The sequence below is a fragment of the Cryptomeria japonica genome, chromosome 7 (assembly GCF_030272615.1).
Source record: "Cryptomeria japonica chromosome 7, Sugi_1.0, whole genome shotgun sequence".
Classification (NCBI taxonomy): Eukaryota; Viridiplantae; Streptophyta; class Pinopsida; order Cupressales; family Cupressaceae; genus Cryptomeria; species Cryptomeria japonica.
In genome coordinates, this window is record NC_081411.1 from 454,720,039 (window position 1) to 454,741,304 (window position 21,266).

Consider the following 21,266-nt stretch of genomic DNA (forward strand, 5'->3'; position numbering starts at 1 on the left):
TCAATTTTTTCTCCCGTGGTGGCGTCATTTTTTAATTTTCAATGGCGGGAAGGATTATGGTACTTCATTCAACTTCATTCAATGGATCCTTCAGAGCAACAAGACTCAATCAAAATCAGTGGGAGGGGCCGATTTGTGAAGGAAGGGCCAATGCAAAATTAGTGGTACTTATAATTTTACCCTAAACTATGGTTGTCCAGAAAAATATCTTTGTAAATCTTATGAATTGTTCTTTTTTTTTTTAAAAATTTTGATTAGTAAACTTCCACTGCTTTATTTGTGTTTAGGGAATTTCAAACCCTAGCTAGCCTATAGAATTGTTTAAGCTATAAAAATATTAATTTTGTTCTCTCCTTGTTCTCCATTCTTGTACATCTACGTTATGGCATGATTCAAGCCATTGCTCCATGCATAGGCTTGTAACTGGTGTCTTTGTTGTTAGGTCCTCTCAGCATTTGGTTCATTGAAGATCTCATGTGCATTCCCATGACTTCTTACAAATTTATTCTGATTTGTGTTTATATCTTGTGCATCTATCCATATGATTTCATCCATTTCTCTGCGAATTTATTCTTTGACCTTGCTTGAGATCTCCAGATATCGTCCTTGTTTCAAATTTGTATTTCACCATATTCTTGATCTCTTTGTATTTGCAAAATATTTCTTATTACTCTTAAAGTTGTGTTGACCTTCAAATGTTGGGACTATTATCTTACAAACAAACTACAACCTTACTATTTCGATCCTTTAGGTAGTGACTGTTATATTGTCTACCTTGAAAGTATTGCCCATGTTTGACAGTCATTAACTTTATTGATTTTTTATCAGTCATTATGATGTTGTTATAACTGATTTCTACAACTTAATATGCGACTATCCTTTCTTCTATAGAGGACTATGGTTTGTGATTCATTGTTGTTGTCCTTGATGCATTGGATTCCTAAAAGCTATAATTCTTTTGTGCCCATTGACTTCTTAGAGACAGTGATACTCTCTATGTTGTGTTGAAGACATCCTATACTGTTGCTTCTTCTCTTTGCCCTTCATTGTCTAACTAAGGCCATTGTGATGTTATCAAACTTGTCTTAGACCTCTAATATGGCTAGTTTAGGTAATGATCTTTCCTCTATGTTATAGGACTATGTATTGATGAATACACTGCCATAGTTTTGCTTGATTAAGTATACCCCAACATTATTTTTATAGAAGCTCAAAACTGTGTTGCCTTTTGTTTTCCCTTAGGATGATTGTGAATTCTCTGTTTAGACAGTCATAACTCCTTTAAAAGTGGGTTGTCTCCTTGATTGGCCATGCTTTGTTGTTCTTATACTAGTTTGTGAATATGGTCATTAGATCTATCTTAACAGTGGATGTTGCTCATAACTGTCACTTAACCTTTTTACTGTCTTTTTATGTGATTCTTCACTGCTCCCTATTCACTATTTGGTTAGTGTTTCATTGTTTGTTTGTTGTCCAAATAATGGACTGTTGCTTCATGATTGCTTCATGACTACATTCATGTATTCCTCATAGGGCTTGGCAATACTTGTTTCTTTGGACTTCATTCTTGTTATTGCGAAGAGACTGCAACACATGCATACGATCTGGTTGTTCTCAAGTATTGGGGTTAAAAAAAACATTAAAATTTCTTGTGAGAAAATCCTTCTCTTTAATAAGATGTTTCTTTTCTTTCTATTATATTTTTCTCTAAGAAATCCCTCTTTCAATGTCTCCGTGGTTGAGCACATATACCAAAGAGCTAGAGGAAATGCAAAACATCTCAAAAGAGGAGTATCTTGATTCTCTTACGAGTTAGGCATATTGTACACCAAAACAATATTAAAATCTACTAATCACTTATATGGGCTAGGAACACATGTTGCTCATGAATAACTTCAATTTTCTTGTGCAGGAGGAGTAGTTGTTTTTCAAGAGGAGTCTCAAAATATCGTTGTGTTTCTAGGTAACCATTTTATAAGGCAAGATTAATAAATTTTCTATAGATGAAGCTTCGTTATAGTAATACATGCATTATTGTGTAGCAGACACCATCAGAATGGCCATTGGGAGGCTATAATTGGTATAGTATTTGGTAACAAATACCTTTACCTAGGGACATACAGTAAGTGCAATGATCCCTCACAATTTTTATTTCTAGTTTTGCAAATTGGGTGCATAAGTTTTTATTTTTGTACCAATGTTAGTGTTGATCTGGGCAATGTGAATGTATAGCTAATAGTAATTGAGATGAAAATAACTTCAATAATTTTGATTATGTCTATGTATAATTGGTACACATATTTGGGTTGCTATTTCAAAACTTGATAATACTGAAATACTAGTTAACAAAAGTCCCTACCTGATCATAAGGGTCACATGGGCCATGCCATTTAGCTACAACCATAAATCCTAAGTCACAAGAATTTTTTTCTTTTAATTTTCTTTCATTTTAACCTACCTGTATGACAATGATAGGAGTAGAAGAAGAGGACGCCACCTACCCGTTGATCATGAAAAGCTTGTGCCCATTTGATTACCAAATCATCATTTTATGCTCTTATCTCTATCTTTTAAATAATCACAAATATTTGACTCTTTGGGATTTCTATCATGTCTTTGATTCTATTCCTCCCTTTTAGGCCTTGAACATGCAAAAGTAAAATAAATCCACCTTTGAACTGGTAATGAAGAAATTATTTGCATTGATGATGATATTTGCATTTCCTTTATTTGCATGATAAGGTCTTTTAATATTTAAAATTAAGAAGTCACCTCCTTTAACAGTCATAAAGCTTATGAGAGTTGCTTCAAAGTTCATATAGGATGGATGTCTCTAAGTCTAAATTATGACTCTTATAACTGTCATTAATGGTATATTCTTGCTTTAGAATCTTTATGACAGTCTCATGCCTCTGTCTCATAATTTTGATTATTTTCTCAACAAGTAGAGGCCACTTGAGATCTCTTATATTGATGCAACCTCCTATCATTGCTTTAGATGGATGCTAGGTGAGATTCATCGAGTCTTTTCCTTTTGTCATCTCTTTTGTAAATAACCCTTTTACACTATTACTTGACTGTATATAGTCACTGAACTTCATAAATCTCAATCTATCTATCCTCTTTTATAAATCTATTTTCTATTCTACTCATTGAAAGTACTGACCATGGAAATGATGCAATTGATGACTTGCTAGAAATGCATTAAGACTGTTTAGCTCCTCTATCATTTGCCTTGACTGGGCAATCATGATTGACTGAGATATAGTATCTTCTTGTTTCCCTTCTTACAGTCTCTATCTATAGTTTCTCTCTCTTTCTTTGTTTAGATTTGAATATTGCTCTCTTATTAGTGGAAGGACTGTGACAACCCTTAAATTTGATTTTGCATTAATGTTTTCTTTGTTATACCCTTATTGGTAAGATATTACAAATATGTGTGCTTCAAAACTTGTATTTGGAAGACTCTTGACTGTACTCTCTGTGACGATCAATTATTCATAGCTTTGTCCTTTGTATCCTTTATTTTACCTCATGGATTGAGTCTACTTGATACTGATATGGCTATCTACTTCTTTGATGACAGATGTTATGAATGTTTTAAAAACCTCCAAACTATTCTTTTATTGGTACCATTTGGGTTATTTGGGCTACATCTCCTCTTGATCTGCTCATGCATTGTTGTTGCATATATGCCTATGTATGGATAATTTATTGATCTTTTTTCTTGACTACAAATTACAAGCTATGTTTTGACAGTGAGGATGGCTGGTCTTTTTCTCATTGCTATGATTGTTCACTGTCATAACTTCTCTATGATTGCTCTTATTCACTATTTTTTGACAATGATGCCTTCATCTTCATCAGCTGTCCTAAAAATTTTAACTGCTCTCTATCTTCAAAACCTTGCTCTAGGGTTTGAGACAAAGGATTACATGATTGCATGATCTTTATAGGCTCTATATCTCTTGTAGACTACACTTTGCCCTCAGATTCTCTGTTTTGGGAAGTCATTTGTCATTGAATGTTCTAGATTCTTGTGTCTCAAATATTGGGCTCTCATGGTTGTGTCTAGGGTTTTGTAGATGTTTCCTTGGCCATATTTATGTTGTCCTCTTTTGATATAGCCACCACTGTTATTCAAACTTTGAGTGTTTCTCTAAAGGGTTAACAATCCCTTATTTTGGTGCATTTTTTGTTTCAAGCCTTTGAGATTGTGACAAGTTTGCAATTCTTCATTATGGAGCTGAGGCAATATCAAAAGGCATTTGTACTATTTTTTTGGACTGCAATAAGCCATAGTCGTTGACTTTGAAGATTGTCCTTCATTATGAACTAAATTTTTTTATTACAGCTCACCTTCAAGGGTTTCAAAACAAACTTCCAACGGAAAAAAAAAAAACTATCTCTTTCCCTATGACTGTGTTGTCTCCTATAAATTTGTAGCTACAAATATGTCACGTGAACTTGGCTACAAACTTCTTTGAACACTGATCCCCGACTTACCTTTGAAGGCACTTATACCCTGTCACTAGTGTATAGAGCCTACACTCCCTTTGAATTCATTTGGTTATGTTTGGATTGGTTGTGCTTGAAAAAATGATTATCCATCTTCTGTAGGTAATATCCCAACACTGTTCTGTAGGTACTGCTTTATGTTCTTGATACTGAATTATTCATGCCTTAAAGAGTTTTGTCTTTTTCCTTTAATTTATTTGCTCTGAGACTGTATTACTATTTTGATATGCAAATACAATATCTTTTGTTTGGATCCCTTGACATTTCCCTTCAATGAATGAGCCTGTAGTAGCATACTAGACCCGAGACCATTCTTCCTCTGTGACTGTCTCACACAAATCTGCTCTACAAATTTTTGTGACACTCATGGGCTTGGGTTCTCATGAACTATCTTTAATCCTAATAGTGAATGGGTTTACCATAATGTTTTGGCTGCTATCTGAAGCAATATACAATCTTATTATTATGCCTATACATGACATACACTCCATCTATTGTCATTTGCAATATGTGGCTAGAGAGAAACAATAAAATTTTTAATGGGAAGGAATTAGAGTTGCAACAAGTTCTTTCTAAAATTGAACAGTTAATTTCAGAAGTTGCAATGAATTTCTTGATTAGATCACCAAATACAAATAAAATTTTCTCTTCATGGGATGTTTATATCCTTAATAATTGGCCATATATCAAGCCACCTCCACCCCATTGATCAACAAAGCCTTCTCTAAAAGTGGATAGAATGATTATTCGATGGCAACCACCTCCTACAAATTATATGGCAGGGGCAATTTTAAGAGGTCATTATGGGAATGTCATCAAGGTAGCCTGTAAAATTATCCCTTATGCCATAAATAATATGGCATAATTCTTTGCTCTTATCATGGGTCTCTCCCTGACAATTAAATGTATAGTGATCAATCAGTGTATTGAAGGGGATTCAATGGTGGTTATCAAAACTTTATCTCAGTCATCTACTTTGGTTTGGCAACTAAATTACTTTTTACAATAGGCTCTTGATTAAATTAAGTTATTAGATCACTTTGAGGTTGCACACTGCTACAGTTAAGTGAATTATCTCACAGACAGTATGGCAAATAAAGGTATCCATGATAACATTCAATACTGTGGATGGGACCATCTCCGCAATTAATCTAATCTTGTCAGAGGATTAATGCTTGTTGGTCGCTTCCTATATCTCTGGAATGATTCAATATCAGCAACACTTATACACATACATGTGTCTTCATTTTATCTCATTTGTTCCCTCCACTATCTCAAATCACCATGTGTGTGTATATTGGGAGGGTGTTGATGCCTATGAGCTTTGGACAATATCTTGGGACAACACGGGACTCAAGCTTTTTGGTTATTGCAACTCCAAATCTTCAAAATCTACTACTAATATACAGAAAAATAGAAACAAAGAGGGGCGAAATAGAATCATACAACATTGCAGTGAAATGTCACATTTATGATATATCAACACGGAACTAAAATTTGGAGTTTGGAAGATACGAGGTAAGAAGGTTGGGAACATTTCCCTTTAGATAGCCAAGATAGATTGTGAATAATACCTTTGGGATACGCAATTATCTTAAATGGCAGAAGAAATGTTTACAGACCCATTTTAACATAGACAGGATAACATGGATTTAGCTGTAAATGTTGGAATAAGTGATGTGCACAGGATTAGCCATTCATTATTTCAAGATGGGGATACTATATATAGAGACATAAAGAAGAGTATAAAGGTATGCTTCTTGGTTAGCTCTCAAGTGCCCGATTGTAAAGTTGTGAAGGATAAATCATTGCATAATTATCGATGTACTCTAGCTCATGGAGATGATAATCAAAACTGAAACCACGATGTTTTTTATGGATCTCAAGGATATGGATTGTTGTGACAAAGAGGAGATAGACCTTGGACTAAAACTCTGCTGCTCATCAATGAAGAGAAAAATAATATCCAATTGCAGTTAGTATTTGTTCAATGGGAGTTCATGTGAGATTGATTCTGGAATTTGAGAGTTTGGTTAATAGCAATAACAACAGTTTTGTAAGTGTTGATCCATAGGGGATTCGAAGGAGCAGTATTTTATTAGGTCTCTAATGATGAGTTATAAGCTCTAACTCTTAAGTACAATAATTTAGTTTGTTTCAACACTGATGTAGATTGCACACAATCTCTGGGAAAACCCCATACTTGGCCATCTATATAGGTACAATGTTGCATCATGGACATGTACAAGACAAGAAACATTGAACAAGTTAAAGGAATAATGATGTCTATAGTTTCTTTCATCGGCTTAAACCCTAAAGGATTTTGCCTTGGCTTTAGATAGGATCTTGGGCTTAGATCTTCAATGAGCAACTTTATAAACCACCTATTATTAAAGAAAGGAATGGTGATCTTATGACTTGATCTGGATATCTCTCAAGATCATAGTAGCTTTATCTTCTTGTATGAAGTTGATCTTGCATGAGGAACTTTGATGTAATTTCTTGTATGTTTCTGAAACTGTAGTGTAAAACTCTGAGATATGATATAAAATACCTATAAGATACAACAAATATCATGACATTTTCTAGTGGCTGTTTGGAGGCATTTGGCTTCTAATATCATTCTTAAAGGTCATCCTTCATAAAGTGGATATGAAGGGGAACAATTTGATTTTCAAAGAGGAGTGAAGTAGGTAATTTACTTTCTACAATCAATTGGTTGATCAATGCAAGTAGAATGAAGGGTGTAAGAGATTTGTGTTTGAGGTGAACTATTATAGCTCTGGTTTTAGGGCAAGTGGTGTCTTTGTTGATAACATCCACTGGATTCTGCTCCTTTGAACTTGCACAACGAGGTCTGACTAACAATTTTCCTTTGAGTAGATTAATTTTTTAATATTTTATTCTAAAATTTGATGTCTTTTTAACTTCATCATCTTAAATGTTGTGCATGTATCAATGTGCCTACCTCTCAATCCTTCTTGAATTATGTGCTTCTGGATATTGTGTTTGGAAGCATATTCATCCATCGTGGTAAAGGGCTTCAGGTAATGCACATCTCCATTCTTCAATCTATTTTTAATATTTTTAAATTCTTATAGTCTTGTATCTCTCGCTTCATTAGCATGCGAGCCAAGGTTGGATTGTGATGACAAACAAAGGTTTGGAGAAAACTATGCAACTGTTTTTAATATCACATTCCCTGGTCTAGATTTACTAGGGCAAGGGAATTTTTGACCAAATATTATAAAAGGAGATCCATTCTCAGGAAAGAAGTGGCAATACATCTAATCTAGGCTTGTTACTAAATAGATAAAGGGCTTTGTATAACTTATAGGAAACTAAAATAGTCTCTTAGATCATCATCCAAAGAATAGAAAGTATCCCAGAAGAAGTGAAAAAAGTACTATAAGATAAGATCGGGGACATCAAGTTTGAGTGAGTTTTTGTATCTGTTGCTGCATTTTTCTGAAGTTTAATCCTCATACGTTTGATTTTGATCATAATTTACCTTGTTTTCTACAACACAAAATTCCAACTTTGAAACTTGAATGAAAGATTCAACAACATAAGCTTAACACAAATGCTTATTACCTTCAATGTAATCAATGCACTTGTTTAGATATGATTGTGTCTTTGGGGTATGACCCTAATGAAGCTCTATCCTAATGCTGCTCTGAGAACTATATCATAGTGCTGCAACATTGTTTCTCAAAATACCTTACCTTTGATCTTTGTTCCTACCTTCCTTTGTGATTGCAGGCTTGAGAACCTTTTGAAGTCATTTATCAAAGAAGGATCTTTGTACTTGAGACTGTTATCTCTATTCTTTGTCATCTTCATTATCCATTTATAATTATGCTATTGAATTATCCATGTTATTGGAATGCCTCCTTCTCTCTACCATTCTTACTATGTATTCATTGTCCTTCATTCTTGCCTTTCATTGTTTTGACATATTGCTGCTCCAAACAATCTGTGATTGTGATGATGATTCACTGTTATGACTTCAAGCTTTTGACCTTGATGAAATAATTCAATGCCTTGAACAATGAAAATTATAGTTGCTTCTCAAGTTTGTCAGAGGGTTGTTATAGGATGCTCTAGAAACATGCCTACATTTTTTACTGTGCTTTGATTCTTTGAAGCATCATTTCTCATTGTCTTGAATGTGTGACTTGTTCTTGAACCTTTATGCCCTATTCAACATGCTAATGAATTCTTTAAAATCTTTTTTAAAGGTTGTGAGGAATTGATCTATGACTGAGACTAAGTCTTTGTTGTGGTTAACCCTTATTTATTTGTCTTAGTTGTTCTATTGACATCCTTATTGATGAGTGCTTTGTCTATCGTGACTGTTATGCTGGCAAGAAAAACATGATCACTGTCTTTTATGATCCTTCAATGGACTTTTGAATATCATTATGATTTCTAGATTGCATTTAATAGATTTGATAAGGAAAAAAAAATTGTCTTTATCTCTAGGAATGAACCATCTATGCTCTTGGTAATCTCATTGAAATAGAAGACACAAAACTTTTCAACAAATTCTATATTGCAAGCAATTTTACAATAAATTCTATATTGCTTTATCAGGGATGCTCTTAGAAATTAGCTAACAGACTTTGTTTGATTTTGTTTCTTTGTTTTGTCTCATGTAAATTAAACAACATAAAGAAGTACATTGTTTGAGTTATGAAATTGCTTAGTTTCATTATTTGTATGAGTGGAGATGATAATTTTCTTACCATGTTTTACAGGGTTGGTGTTAGATGTTTTTCATTTAACTTTTGGTTGTGGTGTCCTGTCATTTTATTTATTTGCAATGGTGGTTGCCAGGAATTAACCTAATTAAGTATATACATATGGGTGAGTTTACTTTGTTTAATATCTCAATTTTAGCTTATTTTTTGTTGTTTGTCCTTTTATATTGTGTAATTTTTGTCTATTTGCTTCCAAAACAAGGATGTAAAATGTCCATTTAAATTGGATCTTGAATGTTTCTGGTTTTGACCATGTAAACCATACAAATTTAATATGGTCATTTAGTGGCCTAAGACCTCCATCCCCTTAAATCTTGTTGACTGCCTTTTGATAGCTTTTGGTTTTGGGCATCACCATATCATTGTATTCTTGGTGATTGTGACTTCTATCTTAAACACTTGACTATAACTTTACATTACTTTCTTCAACTGGTTCATGAGAAACCCACTCTTCTTGGGGTTGCATATATTCATGTATAGACCATTTTCTTGGCAAGATTGTCTTTGCTCAACACTACCCTTAACCCATCTTTGTGACTTTCTAGAAGATTGTTCAAGGGCTTATTGCTAGCACTATCAATACTTTGATAGAAATCATGTGTTTTTTATAATTTAGATCATGTTTCTATGACCATGCTTTAGCCCTTTTTTGTTGGTTGCCAATGATCCAATACTATATCATGGACTATCATTCTATCAATAGAAGCTACTCATGAAAGCTTTATGCACTAGGTTGTGTTTTGATCATGAGGACTGTTGTTACTATGGTTTGGCTCATGACTAAAATGATATTTTGTCCATCTCTACCTCATGTTGTGACTATTATAAGTCTTTTATTTATTTGCATAGAGCTTTGCTAGAGTTTTTGCTATGACTGTTCTTTAAGAAGCTGTCTTCATCTTTTGCTTCTATCAAGCTCCAAGGAACCCATATCTCTATTCTTTATTTAATTTCTCCAAAGAGCTAGTGCTCTCTATATCATCCATGGACTAAGGTATTGGTTGATAATGATAACTTTTTGGTGACTAAGAAGACTTTTTGGGATTTTGTTCTAGCTCACTATTATAAATAAGCTGCAACAAATCACTTATTCGCTTCTTTCATGGTGCTCTAATATTAACACTGGCTTTCATTTGAGTGTTCATGTGATTATCTTTGCAATCCACTATCTTTTATAGCTGCCACTTTATTCTCATGAATAAGGACTATCCTGGAGTTTTGTAAAGACTATACCCTTGATTGTATGTATTGTGACTATACTCTCACAAATTATTCTATCGCTGAGACTATATATTTTTTATTGATCTTGAGGCTTGTCAATTTTTATGCTCATAAGGCTACTCATTTTTCCTTTACCACCATTTGAATGGACTGCCAAACTTATGTGTCCCCGTTCTTGCACCTTGGATCTCTATTCTTGATCCCTACATGGTACCTATCTTTATGCCACTTCCATTGACTGTATCAATACTTATCTCTTAAGATTGATTTTTCTATTCATAGATTGCTTTTAGAGGTTGTATGATGTCTGTGTCATAGAATTACCATTGCATTTCATTATGTTTCCCTATGCTCACTATTTATTAGGCTTTTCGAAACACTATCTCAAACCTATTTATTGTCATTTGGCTGCATATATTCATGTACAAACTATCTTAGTTTGTGTAATCAACACAGTTCTGAGAATTCATCCAAGCAAACTACTATAAATTACAGGACAAAAAGTCACTTGTTTAGAGTTATAGTCTTATAAATTTGTGTTTCAGGTTGGGATTGACGTGTTATGTTTTATTGCTCTTGCTAGTAGTCTCTCTAGGGTTTTGGTTCAGTCCAGAGAGTTTTATAGTAATTACTTGAGGTTGACAGTAATTGATATTTCAACACCTATTTTTTTATCACTAAGAATAACTCAAATGTGTAGTATTGAAGATATTTTGATTGGACTAAGACCCCTGCAAAAGCCACAAATTTTACTTAGAAACAAAGAAAATGCTGATAACTCTTCAAAACACTGATATAATGAATTTCCTCACTCTCCTTAATAAACCAACAAAAGGTCATCTTTCATTTTCAATAGTTATTAGTGACATATTTTAATTTTACAATGAAATACTTACTCTCCTCATCTACTGAATGTGAACTATGTGTCAAAATTGCTCCACAATAGCTTGCTTATGATCAGGCTCTTCCATCTTCTCATCTTTGGATTTCAAACAAGATGGATCAGCTTTCATCAATGTTTTGACAAAAATTGCTCTGCGAGCGTCTTCATCATCCTCTTGATTGTTTGTTCCTTCATCTGCTACATGCAAAACAATAAATGGCAAAATAACAAACTCAAAACTAGCTAGTGGAAATGTACACAAAATTGAAAATTGAGTTCCAAGATCTCAGAAGTTCTGCATAATACAACTAAAAAAGGCATAATATAAGAGCTACACCAAATGTGCATAAATTATTTGTGTGGAATAGCCCTTTGAGTGCATGGCAAGTTCCAAAAACCATCACCTCTAGTATATAGTATGTAGACCATATTCTATGTTCCCAAGTCTTCATAAGAGAAGGCTTAACTTTGAGTGAATATATAATAACCTCCATATCATTAAATCAAGATTAAGAGTTGGTTTTAATATGGTTCAATGAATAGTTTAATACTATCTCGACAACTGTTCAATTGTTGAAAATCACCCTTGGAATTATTGTTGTCAAAACCTATCATCTGCTCTAGATTGGAACAAATCTAGCAAGTCCAGTGATCTACATAGTCTGACAAATGAACATGTAATTCTAGGACCATGGTATGGCTAAACTTATTCTATACCAATGCATGTTTTCCAATTCTCTAATGCTTCCAACAAAATATTTTTGAGTACTCTCATCCATAGCGAGCACTAATTTGGCTTAACTTCATTCAAGATGAGGAAAAGATGAGAATGATGTTTAAAGTTAGTGTTTCTTACTTTGCTTGAATGGAGTGTGGGAAAGAAATAGTGACAACAATTCATATTTCATAGTTCACTAAAAACATAACATGAAAACTTATATGCATGTTATCTAGAAGAGCATCGACAAATGGCAACAATTTCCCATCAATTTCATCAAACTACAGGAAAGGGATGGATTCCATTCCAATGCATAGTTTTTCCAGTTATCTAGCTCTTCAAACAATACATCTTTGAAGTACTCTCCTCTAGAACAAGATTTTATTTAGTTTAATATCACTCAAGATAAGAAGGTGAGTACAATGTTTAAAGTCGGTGTTTCTTACTTAGTTTTAATGAAATGTGGAGAAGTAATATCAGTGACAAATAATGTTTTTCCTGATGATGAATGCAATAGTTCACTCATAATGTTAGGTAGAAACTTCTAAATAGGCTTTCCAAAAGAGATAAGGAAAATAAAAACAAAACCAGAATGCCTTCATCAAAAAACAGGTAAAGGAAAATGAATGCTTTAGTATGAAGAAGCAATTCAGAAAGTAGTCTACTTAAGGATAGTGTTAGATAGTTGCTAGATAAAGGACATCTAAATAAAATGTCCTTGGGAGAAACTTTAACCTAAAAGAAAAAGCACATTGGATTCTGGTAATGTCATTGGAGGGAAGTTGTTGATATTGGACATTGTCTGGATAAAACAAATGAGTGAATGGAAAGAGGTGTAAGGATCAACGTCAAATAGAATTGGGGATAAATCAAGGACTAGTGTTCCATAATTGTCTGATTTATTGAAGTTAACTATGCAACAAACAACACCTATTGTCCTCCACCAAAGGAGTGCAAATTGATAAAATATTTAAAGCCTTTCAGTCCGTTGTTATTTTTATCAATGTTGGGTTTTTGATGAAACTTTAGTGTGTTAGGTTACGGAGACAACTGAGAGGGGGGGGTGGGGGGGTGAATCAGTTGTCCAATAAATTCAAACCAAAATTAACTTAACCAAAACTTAATGCTTAATGCCGGTAAACCAAACTTTATGCCGGTAGACAGTTTTAACAGTTATTTGCAGTACCGGTAAAGATTAATGCATGAAACAGAAAGACAATAACATCCACAACACATAACATAGATATTTGTACGTGGAAACCCTGTAAGGGAAAAAAACCACAATGGAAGCCTTACCCACAATCAGATGATACTACTACAGATAGTATGTGTGTACAATATGGATCCTGCACATGCAGAAAGGCCAACTGCCTAGAGCTCACTGCTCAATCACAAAAATGGGAGTCACACTGACTACAATTGGATGGTTAAATCCAATGGTAATGTATTGCACAAAATAACATCTTCATATGTTGGATTCAATACCGGTTTAGCTCTGATATGCCTTCTTCAAATACCTTCCTTCAATCTTCAAATGATGTCTGCATGTATAGCTCTACTTATTTTCGCATATACCTTATTACAATCCTTTTTTCAATCGCGTACCAATCTCACAAATGAGATCTTACATTTATACCATAACCTAAGACCAATTGAGTAGGTCGGCTCACTAAAGATATTACAATAAAATCATTTACAAATAAATCATTATGCGCTGCATCATGTCGGCTCAATGCATTTACAATAACAATAAATCATCTCCATAACGTGCCATGCTGATTTGGAATAGATATGCTTGCCGGTGCATAACCTGGACCTATTTGCCGGTAACAACAAATATGCAAACCCGAATAGACCAATAACCAAATTGCCAAAACCAAGTGATCAAATAATGTCTTCGACATAACCAAGTATTCTCCAAGTCATTCCAAGTTTCGGTGAATAATATAACCTGCCGGTGATTGTGCATAAATCACTGACTTGCCTGTGAATATAATCAAGAATCTCCAAGTGCTGATAAGTGTTGACAAGTGTTAACAAGTGTTGACATCAATGATAAAACCAATGCAACACATCCAAAATACCAACAATATCCCCCTTTGGCATTGATGGCAACACAAGCTGGAAAAACCATCAAAGTGCCAAAACAGAAATGCCAAAAACCAAAAACCAACAATCTCCCAAAGAGATCATTAACTAGAAATCAAAATACATAATATCTCCCCCCTAGGAATAATCTCTCCTCAAAAGATAATGTGTTTTTCCATAATATCTCTCCCCCTTTGACATCAAATGCCAAAGTAATACAAAAACCAAATACAAATAGTTTAGAGAACTTATTACAAAATACCAATTAACCAATTTATCCAACTACTCCCCTTGAGAAGTATCTCTCCTCATCAAAGCCGAAAAAATATTTCTCTGTTAATTCTGTCGGTTGATGACAAACATCAACTGTCTAAGTCTTCTGGTGGGGGTAGAACTCCAAGCTGCTCTCTAAGATATTCAAAAGTCTCCTTAGGCAAAGGCTTAGTAAAAATATCTGCAATCTGCTCTTTAATATTCACATAAACCAATTTCGCTTCTTTTGCTTCAACATTCTCTTTTAGAAAATTGAATTTGATAGAAACATGTTTAGTCTTAGAGTGAAATACCAGATTTTTAGATATATCAATTGCTGTAATATTATCACGGTAAATAGTTATAGGTTCCTTGCATTTTACCTTTATGTCCTTCAACATTTGCTTGATCCATAATACCTGTGTACAATTAGTTGCTACTGCAACATATTCCGATTCTGTTGTTGATAGTGATGTACAACTTTGTTTCTTGCTCAGCCAAGAAATTAATCTGCTACCAAGAAAAAATGCTCCGCCAGTGGTGCTTTTTCTGTCATCTACATCTCCTACCCAATTTGCATATGTGAATGAACATAAATCAAAGTTTTCATCTGTAGGATACCATAAGCCAAGATTTGTAATGCCTTGTAGGTATCGGAAAATCCTTTTTACTATTGATTCATGATTTTCTTTAGGATTACTCTGAAATATTGAAACAATACATACTGCATTCATAATATCAGGTCTTGTTTGTGTCAAATACAGTAAACCTCCTATCATAGAATTGTATCTAGTCGGATTAACAAGTACTGATTCATCCTTTAATGATAATTTATCAGTTGCAGTCATAAGTGTGCTTACCGGTTTAGAGTTTTCCATGCCAAATTTCTTTAGTAATTCCTTCAAGTACTTAGATTGACATAAGAATATACCTTTATTAGTCTGTGAAATCTGCAATCCTAAAATAAATTTTATCTCTCCAATCATATACATTTCAAATTCTTGCTGCATTTTATTAGAAAAGTCTTTACATAATCCATCTTCTCCTCCAAAGATTATATCATCAACAAAAACTTCAATAACCAAGATGTCATCATTAGTCACTTTGTAATATAGATTGCTGTCAGCATTACCTTTAGTGTATCCAAGCTTCAAAAGATATTTGTCCAATCTAGCATACCAAGCTCTAGGAGCTTGCTTTAATCCATATAAATCTTTCCTTAGCCTGCAAACCATATCTTTGTCATCTGTCAAAGAAAATCCATCAGGTTGTTCAATATAAACTTCTTCTTCAAGATCTCCATTCAGAAATGTACATTTAACATCCATTTGATATACTTTATAGTTCTTGTGAGTTGCAAAAGCCAATAATAGTTTGACTGCCTCAATTCTAGCTACCGGTGCAAAGGTTTCATTGTAATCAATTCCTTCTTTCTGTGAATATCCCTTACACACTAATCTTGCTTTGTTTCTGATTACCCTGCCATCTTCATTAGGTTTATTTCTGAAAACCCATTTAGTTCCAATTACATTTTTGTCTTTAGGCCGGGGAACTAATGACCAAGTGTTATTCCTTTCAATTTGTTCCAATTCATCTTCCATAGCTTTAATCCAATATTTATCTTCACATGCCTCATTAATAGATGTAGGTTCAATTTGAGAAATAATACATACCTCTTCATTTTCCATTCTTCCTCTAGTCATAACTCTTTGAAATTTATTTCCAATTATCTGACTTTCAGAGTGTTTCAATCTTACATACATGGGTGTTTTTAATTGCTACTGTTCTTTAGTGACTGTTGAATCCTCAGATGATGCCGGTGTAACTGGATCAACATTCTGTACTGGTGTACTCATGGTAGGTTCATTTGTGATTATTTCTATTGCTGGTTCAGAGTCCATTGACCTTGAATTTCCTCTAAACTGTTCATCAATCTTCACATTTGCACTCTCAACAATTTTCTGCATTCTCTTATTAAAACATCGATATGCCTTTCTCTTAGATGAATAACCAAGAAATATTCCTTCATCACTTCTAGGATCAAATTTGCCAATATACTCATCTCTTCTAATATAGCATTTACTTCCAAATATTCTAAAATATTTAAGAGTAGGAGTATTACCAAACCATAGTTCATGAGGGGTCTTACCGGTTTCACCTTTGATGTGAACTGTTGAATATGTAAATTACTGTATTCACTGCTTCTCTCCAATACATATGAGGTAGATTTGCTTCTGATATCATGCTTCTAGTTGTATCCAAAATAGTTCTATTTTTTCTTTCCACAACTCCATTCTGTTGGGGTGTCCGAAGTGCTAATAACTGTCTTTTGATCCCATTCACTTGACAGAATGTATTAAATTCCTTAGATGTGAAGTCACCTCCTTGATCTGATCTCAAACATTTGATTTTCTTACCGGTTTCATTCTCTACCATTACTTTGAATAGTTTGAATTTCCCAAATGCTTCAGATTTCTCCCTCAGAAAAGTAACCCAACACATTCTAGAATAGTCATCAATGATTAGCATAAAATATCTATCTCCTTGTATACTTCTAGTTCTTGCTGGACCACATAAATCAGTATGAATTAAGTCAAGAGCATTATTGGATTTATCTGGTATACTCTTAAAAGATGCTCTAACTTACTTTCCAAATTGATATTCCTTATATACTGGATTGTGAGGTTTAATAATCTTAGGTAAATCTCTTACCGCTTTAGTTGTACTGATTTTCTCAATGCAATCAAATTTTACATGACAAAGTCTCTTATGCCATAACCAACTTTCATCAATATGTGCAATCAAACATGCTTTCTCATTGTTATTCAAATGAAAGATATTACCTCTAGTTTGATTATTGATTGCAATTTCCAAACCAGTTCTATTTAGGATTTTGCATTTACCATTGTTGAATTGTAACTGAAATCCCTTTTCAACTAATTGACCAACACTTAAAAGATTATGCTTCAAACCTTCAACATAGTAAACATTATCAGTATTGTGCTTACCATCAAAAGATATAGTTCCTTTTCCTTTGATCATACAAGCTTTATCATCTCCAAATCTTACTAAACCTCCATTGTATTTCTGAAAGGTTAAGAATTTACTCTTATCACCAGTCATATGATGTGAACATCCAGAATCAATGATCCATTCATCCTTATCTTCAATTTTAGCTGCCAGGGCCTGCTCTATCGGTTGAACAGTAGGTGCCGATTGATCTTCTGTTATAGCAACAAAAGCCCATCCATTGTCTCCCGGTTCCTCATCAGAATCATTAGTAACTCCTTCATCAACATAGTAACAAGATTTGTCTCTATTCTTCTTAAATTTGTATCTCTGATAATCAGGGTTAGGCTTATATGTTCTTTTAGCTTCTTCTCTCAATCTTGCATGTCTATCAGGACACCTAGAAGCCATATGACCAATTTTATTGCAGTTAAAACATTTAAATGGTGCTTTACCTTCATACTTACTTCCAACTGGACCTGCAGGCATTTTCCTTGCAAATAGTGCTTCAAGCTCTTCCAGTTCTTCATTCTCCTTTCTGATTTCTTCAAGTTCTCTTGCATAAAAGGCTTTCCAATCAGATTTATCAGATGATGATGATGCTTTAGAAGCTAGATCCGTCTTTATTGTAGCAACATGACCAAATTCCTCAAGTTCAAAAGCTGAAAGTTTTCCAACCAAAGTGTCTCTAGATACTGATGCATTGGGCATTGTTCTCAATTCATTTATAGCAGTAACTTTCATTTTATATGCCAGTGGAAATGCTCTTAAAACTTTAGAAACAATCTCATCTTCACTTAAGGTTCCTCCACAATATTGTATACCCAAAACAATTTCATTTACTCTTTCCATAAAAGCAGAAATCCTTTCATCTTCTTCCATTTTCAGATTTTCATACCTGACCCTGAAGGATTCTAGTTTTGCAATTTTGACTGTGGAATCTCATTCATTCAATGTTTCCAATTTGTCCCAAATAGTTTTAGCAGTAGATCTATTTGATAATCCCATGATTTGCTGATATGACAATACGCTCAAAAGTGCTTCTTTTGCTTTGCAATCATTTTCCTCATCTTTAGCCAAGGTTGGTGGATTAGGTTGACCTTGAGTAGGAGCAGTATAACCATTCTTTGTAACATCCCATATGTCCTTTCCAATGCAATTCAAATGTGTCTCCATCTTGATCTTCCATATGCCATAGTTGGTTCCATCAAGTTTCAGACTGTCCTTTCTGAAATAGTTAGAAGACATTGGACGTCCTCAAGTTGTTAAACTTATGCAAAAAGAGGGCTAGGCTCTAATACCAATTGTTAGGTCTCAGAGAGAACTGAGAGAGACGGGGGGGGGGGAGGTGAATCAATTGTCCAATAAATTCAAACCAAAATTAACTTAGCCAAAACTTAATGCTTAATGCTGGTAAACCAAACTTTATGCCGGTAGCCAATTTTAATAGTTAATTGCAGTACCGGTAAAGATTAAAGCATGAAACAAAAAGACTATAACATCCACAACACAGAACACAGATACTTGTACGTGGAAACCTTATGAGGGGAAAAACCACGGTGGGAAGCCTTACCCACAATCAGATGATACTACTACAGATAATATGTGTGTACAATATGGAGTCTGCACATGCAGAAAGGCCAGCTGCCTAGAGCTCACCGCTCAATCACAAAGATGGAGTCACACTGACTACAATTGGATGGTTAAATCCAATGATAATGTACTACACAAAATAGCATCTTTATATGCTGGATTCAGTACCGGTTTAGCTCTGATATGCCTTCTTCAAATACCTTCCTTCAATCTTCAAATGATGTCTACATGTATAGCTCTGCTTATTTTCGCATATACCTTATTAAAATCCTTTTTTCAATCACATACCAATCTCACAAATGAGATCTTACATTTATACCATAACCTAAGACCAATTGAGTAGGTCGGCTCACTAAAGATATTACAATAAAATCATTTACAATAAAATCATTATGCGATGCATCATGTCGGTGCAATGCATTTACAATAATAATAAATCATCTCCATAACGTGTCGTGCTGATCTGGAATAGATATGCTTGCCGATGCATAACCTGGACCTATTTGCCGCTAACAACAAATATGTAAACCCGAATAGACCAATAACCAAATTGCCAAAAACAATTGGTCAAATAATGTCTTTGACATAACCAAGTAGTCTTCAAGTCATTCCAAGTGCTGGTGAACTAGATACCGATGACTGTGCATAAATCACTGACTTGTCGGTGAACATGATCAAGAATCTCCAAGTGCTGATAAGTGTTGACAAGTGTTGACATCAATGACACAACCAATGCAATAGATCCAAAATACCAACATAGTGTCGCTAGGCGCCTTTTTTATTTCCTCGACATTGCTCTTTCATCGAAAGGCTTTTCTAGTTACATTTTAATGCCTCTCGGGTTACACTAATGAGGGTTTTGATAGCCTTCCACTAAAATGTAAATATCTCAGCCAATACTTAATGGAATCGGGTGATTCAAAAGTCGAAATGAAGTGCATTAATTCCTCCATCGAACCTAATGGGTTTCGGAACCTGGCACTAAGTCTATGACATGAAATAATGTCTGTAATCAGACTGTTATGTAGAATAATATAAGAAAATGTGTGCTGAAAACTACTTTTACTGACATTGCCGCATTTCTTATAATTGTATGACTATTACAGTGAATTCATAACTTTAGTCTGCTAGATGCCTTTTTTTTTCAGTTGTAGAATCATCACAATTTTTTTGAAATTTTCTTTTTGTAGTTATTTTAACACGTATTATTAAATTAATGATTGTTTTATTATGCAGATAAGGGAAATCATTACATATGTATTAATATAACGTGTTATTTTTTCTTTTTGTAGAAATGCACTGATAATTTCAATGAAGGTGATAAAGTTAGGTTGTTGGATCCATTTGATACTGTTGTTGTTGGCATTGGGAGGATTCACTCCCTATCTATTATACATGGAGTAAACTTAAAAGGAACAGGCAACGCAAATGTGAACATTTTAACGGTCAAAAGTAACATACCTCTTCCTTATGAAGAAAAAATAGATGGAGTCATCCGTCTGAAAAAGAGAAAGAGGTAACCTTCACAAGGTGGCCATTAAAATATTTGTAGAAAATAATATAGTTGAATATGTTTATCATGTTTCTTATTGTTTTATGCAGTACTTTGAATATTTTGAAAGAGCTGGAAACTCTTAGACAACTTTGACATTTTTTATTATATTTACATATATACCCTTAGACAAATTTGACATCTTATAACTTGATTTATATATACATATTTGCATTATATTTTTTTATTGCATATTATCTTATTTGTCATGATGTTCAATGAATCTTTTAATTCTAACATGTAGCTTGTTCATATATGTAATATTTTTATTTGCTTTTATGATCTAGTTCGAGTTTAATGTTATATTATTTTTGCATTATAAAATGATTAAATATACTACCAATAAATAAAAATGATTAAATATACTACCAATGCATGTAAATATATGACTAAAATAAGGACTAAATATATGGCTAAAATAATGTCTATGATGACTAAATAAATGACCATTTAACAACAATCAATGATTAAATTAATGACTCAATATATAACTAAATTAATGACTAAATAAATCACTAATATGACTAAATAAATGACCAGAGAATAACAATCAATGACTAAATTAATGATTAAATATATGACTAAATTAGTGACTATTATGATTAAATAAATGACCAAATAACAACAATCAATGACTAAATTAATGACTAAATTAGTGACTAAATTAGT

The 21,266-nt window shown here is 33.6% G+C and overlaps 1 long non-coding RNA gene across 1 annotated transcript; it reads left to right on the top strand.

The window, feature by feature from the left end:
- Positions 1 to 20,749, top strand: LOC131065676 (uncharacterized). Its single transcript, XR_009111455.2, has 4 exons — positions 1 to 164; positions 1,913 to 1,963; positions 2,046 to 2,122; positions 20,338 to 20,749. It is a non-coding gene; the product is annotated as an uncharacterized LOC131065676 (long non-coding RNA).
- Positions 20,750 to 21,266: the final 517 nt, after the last annotated feature.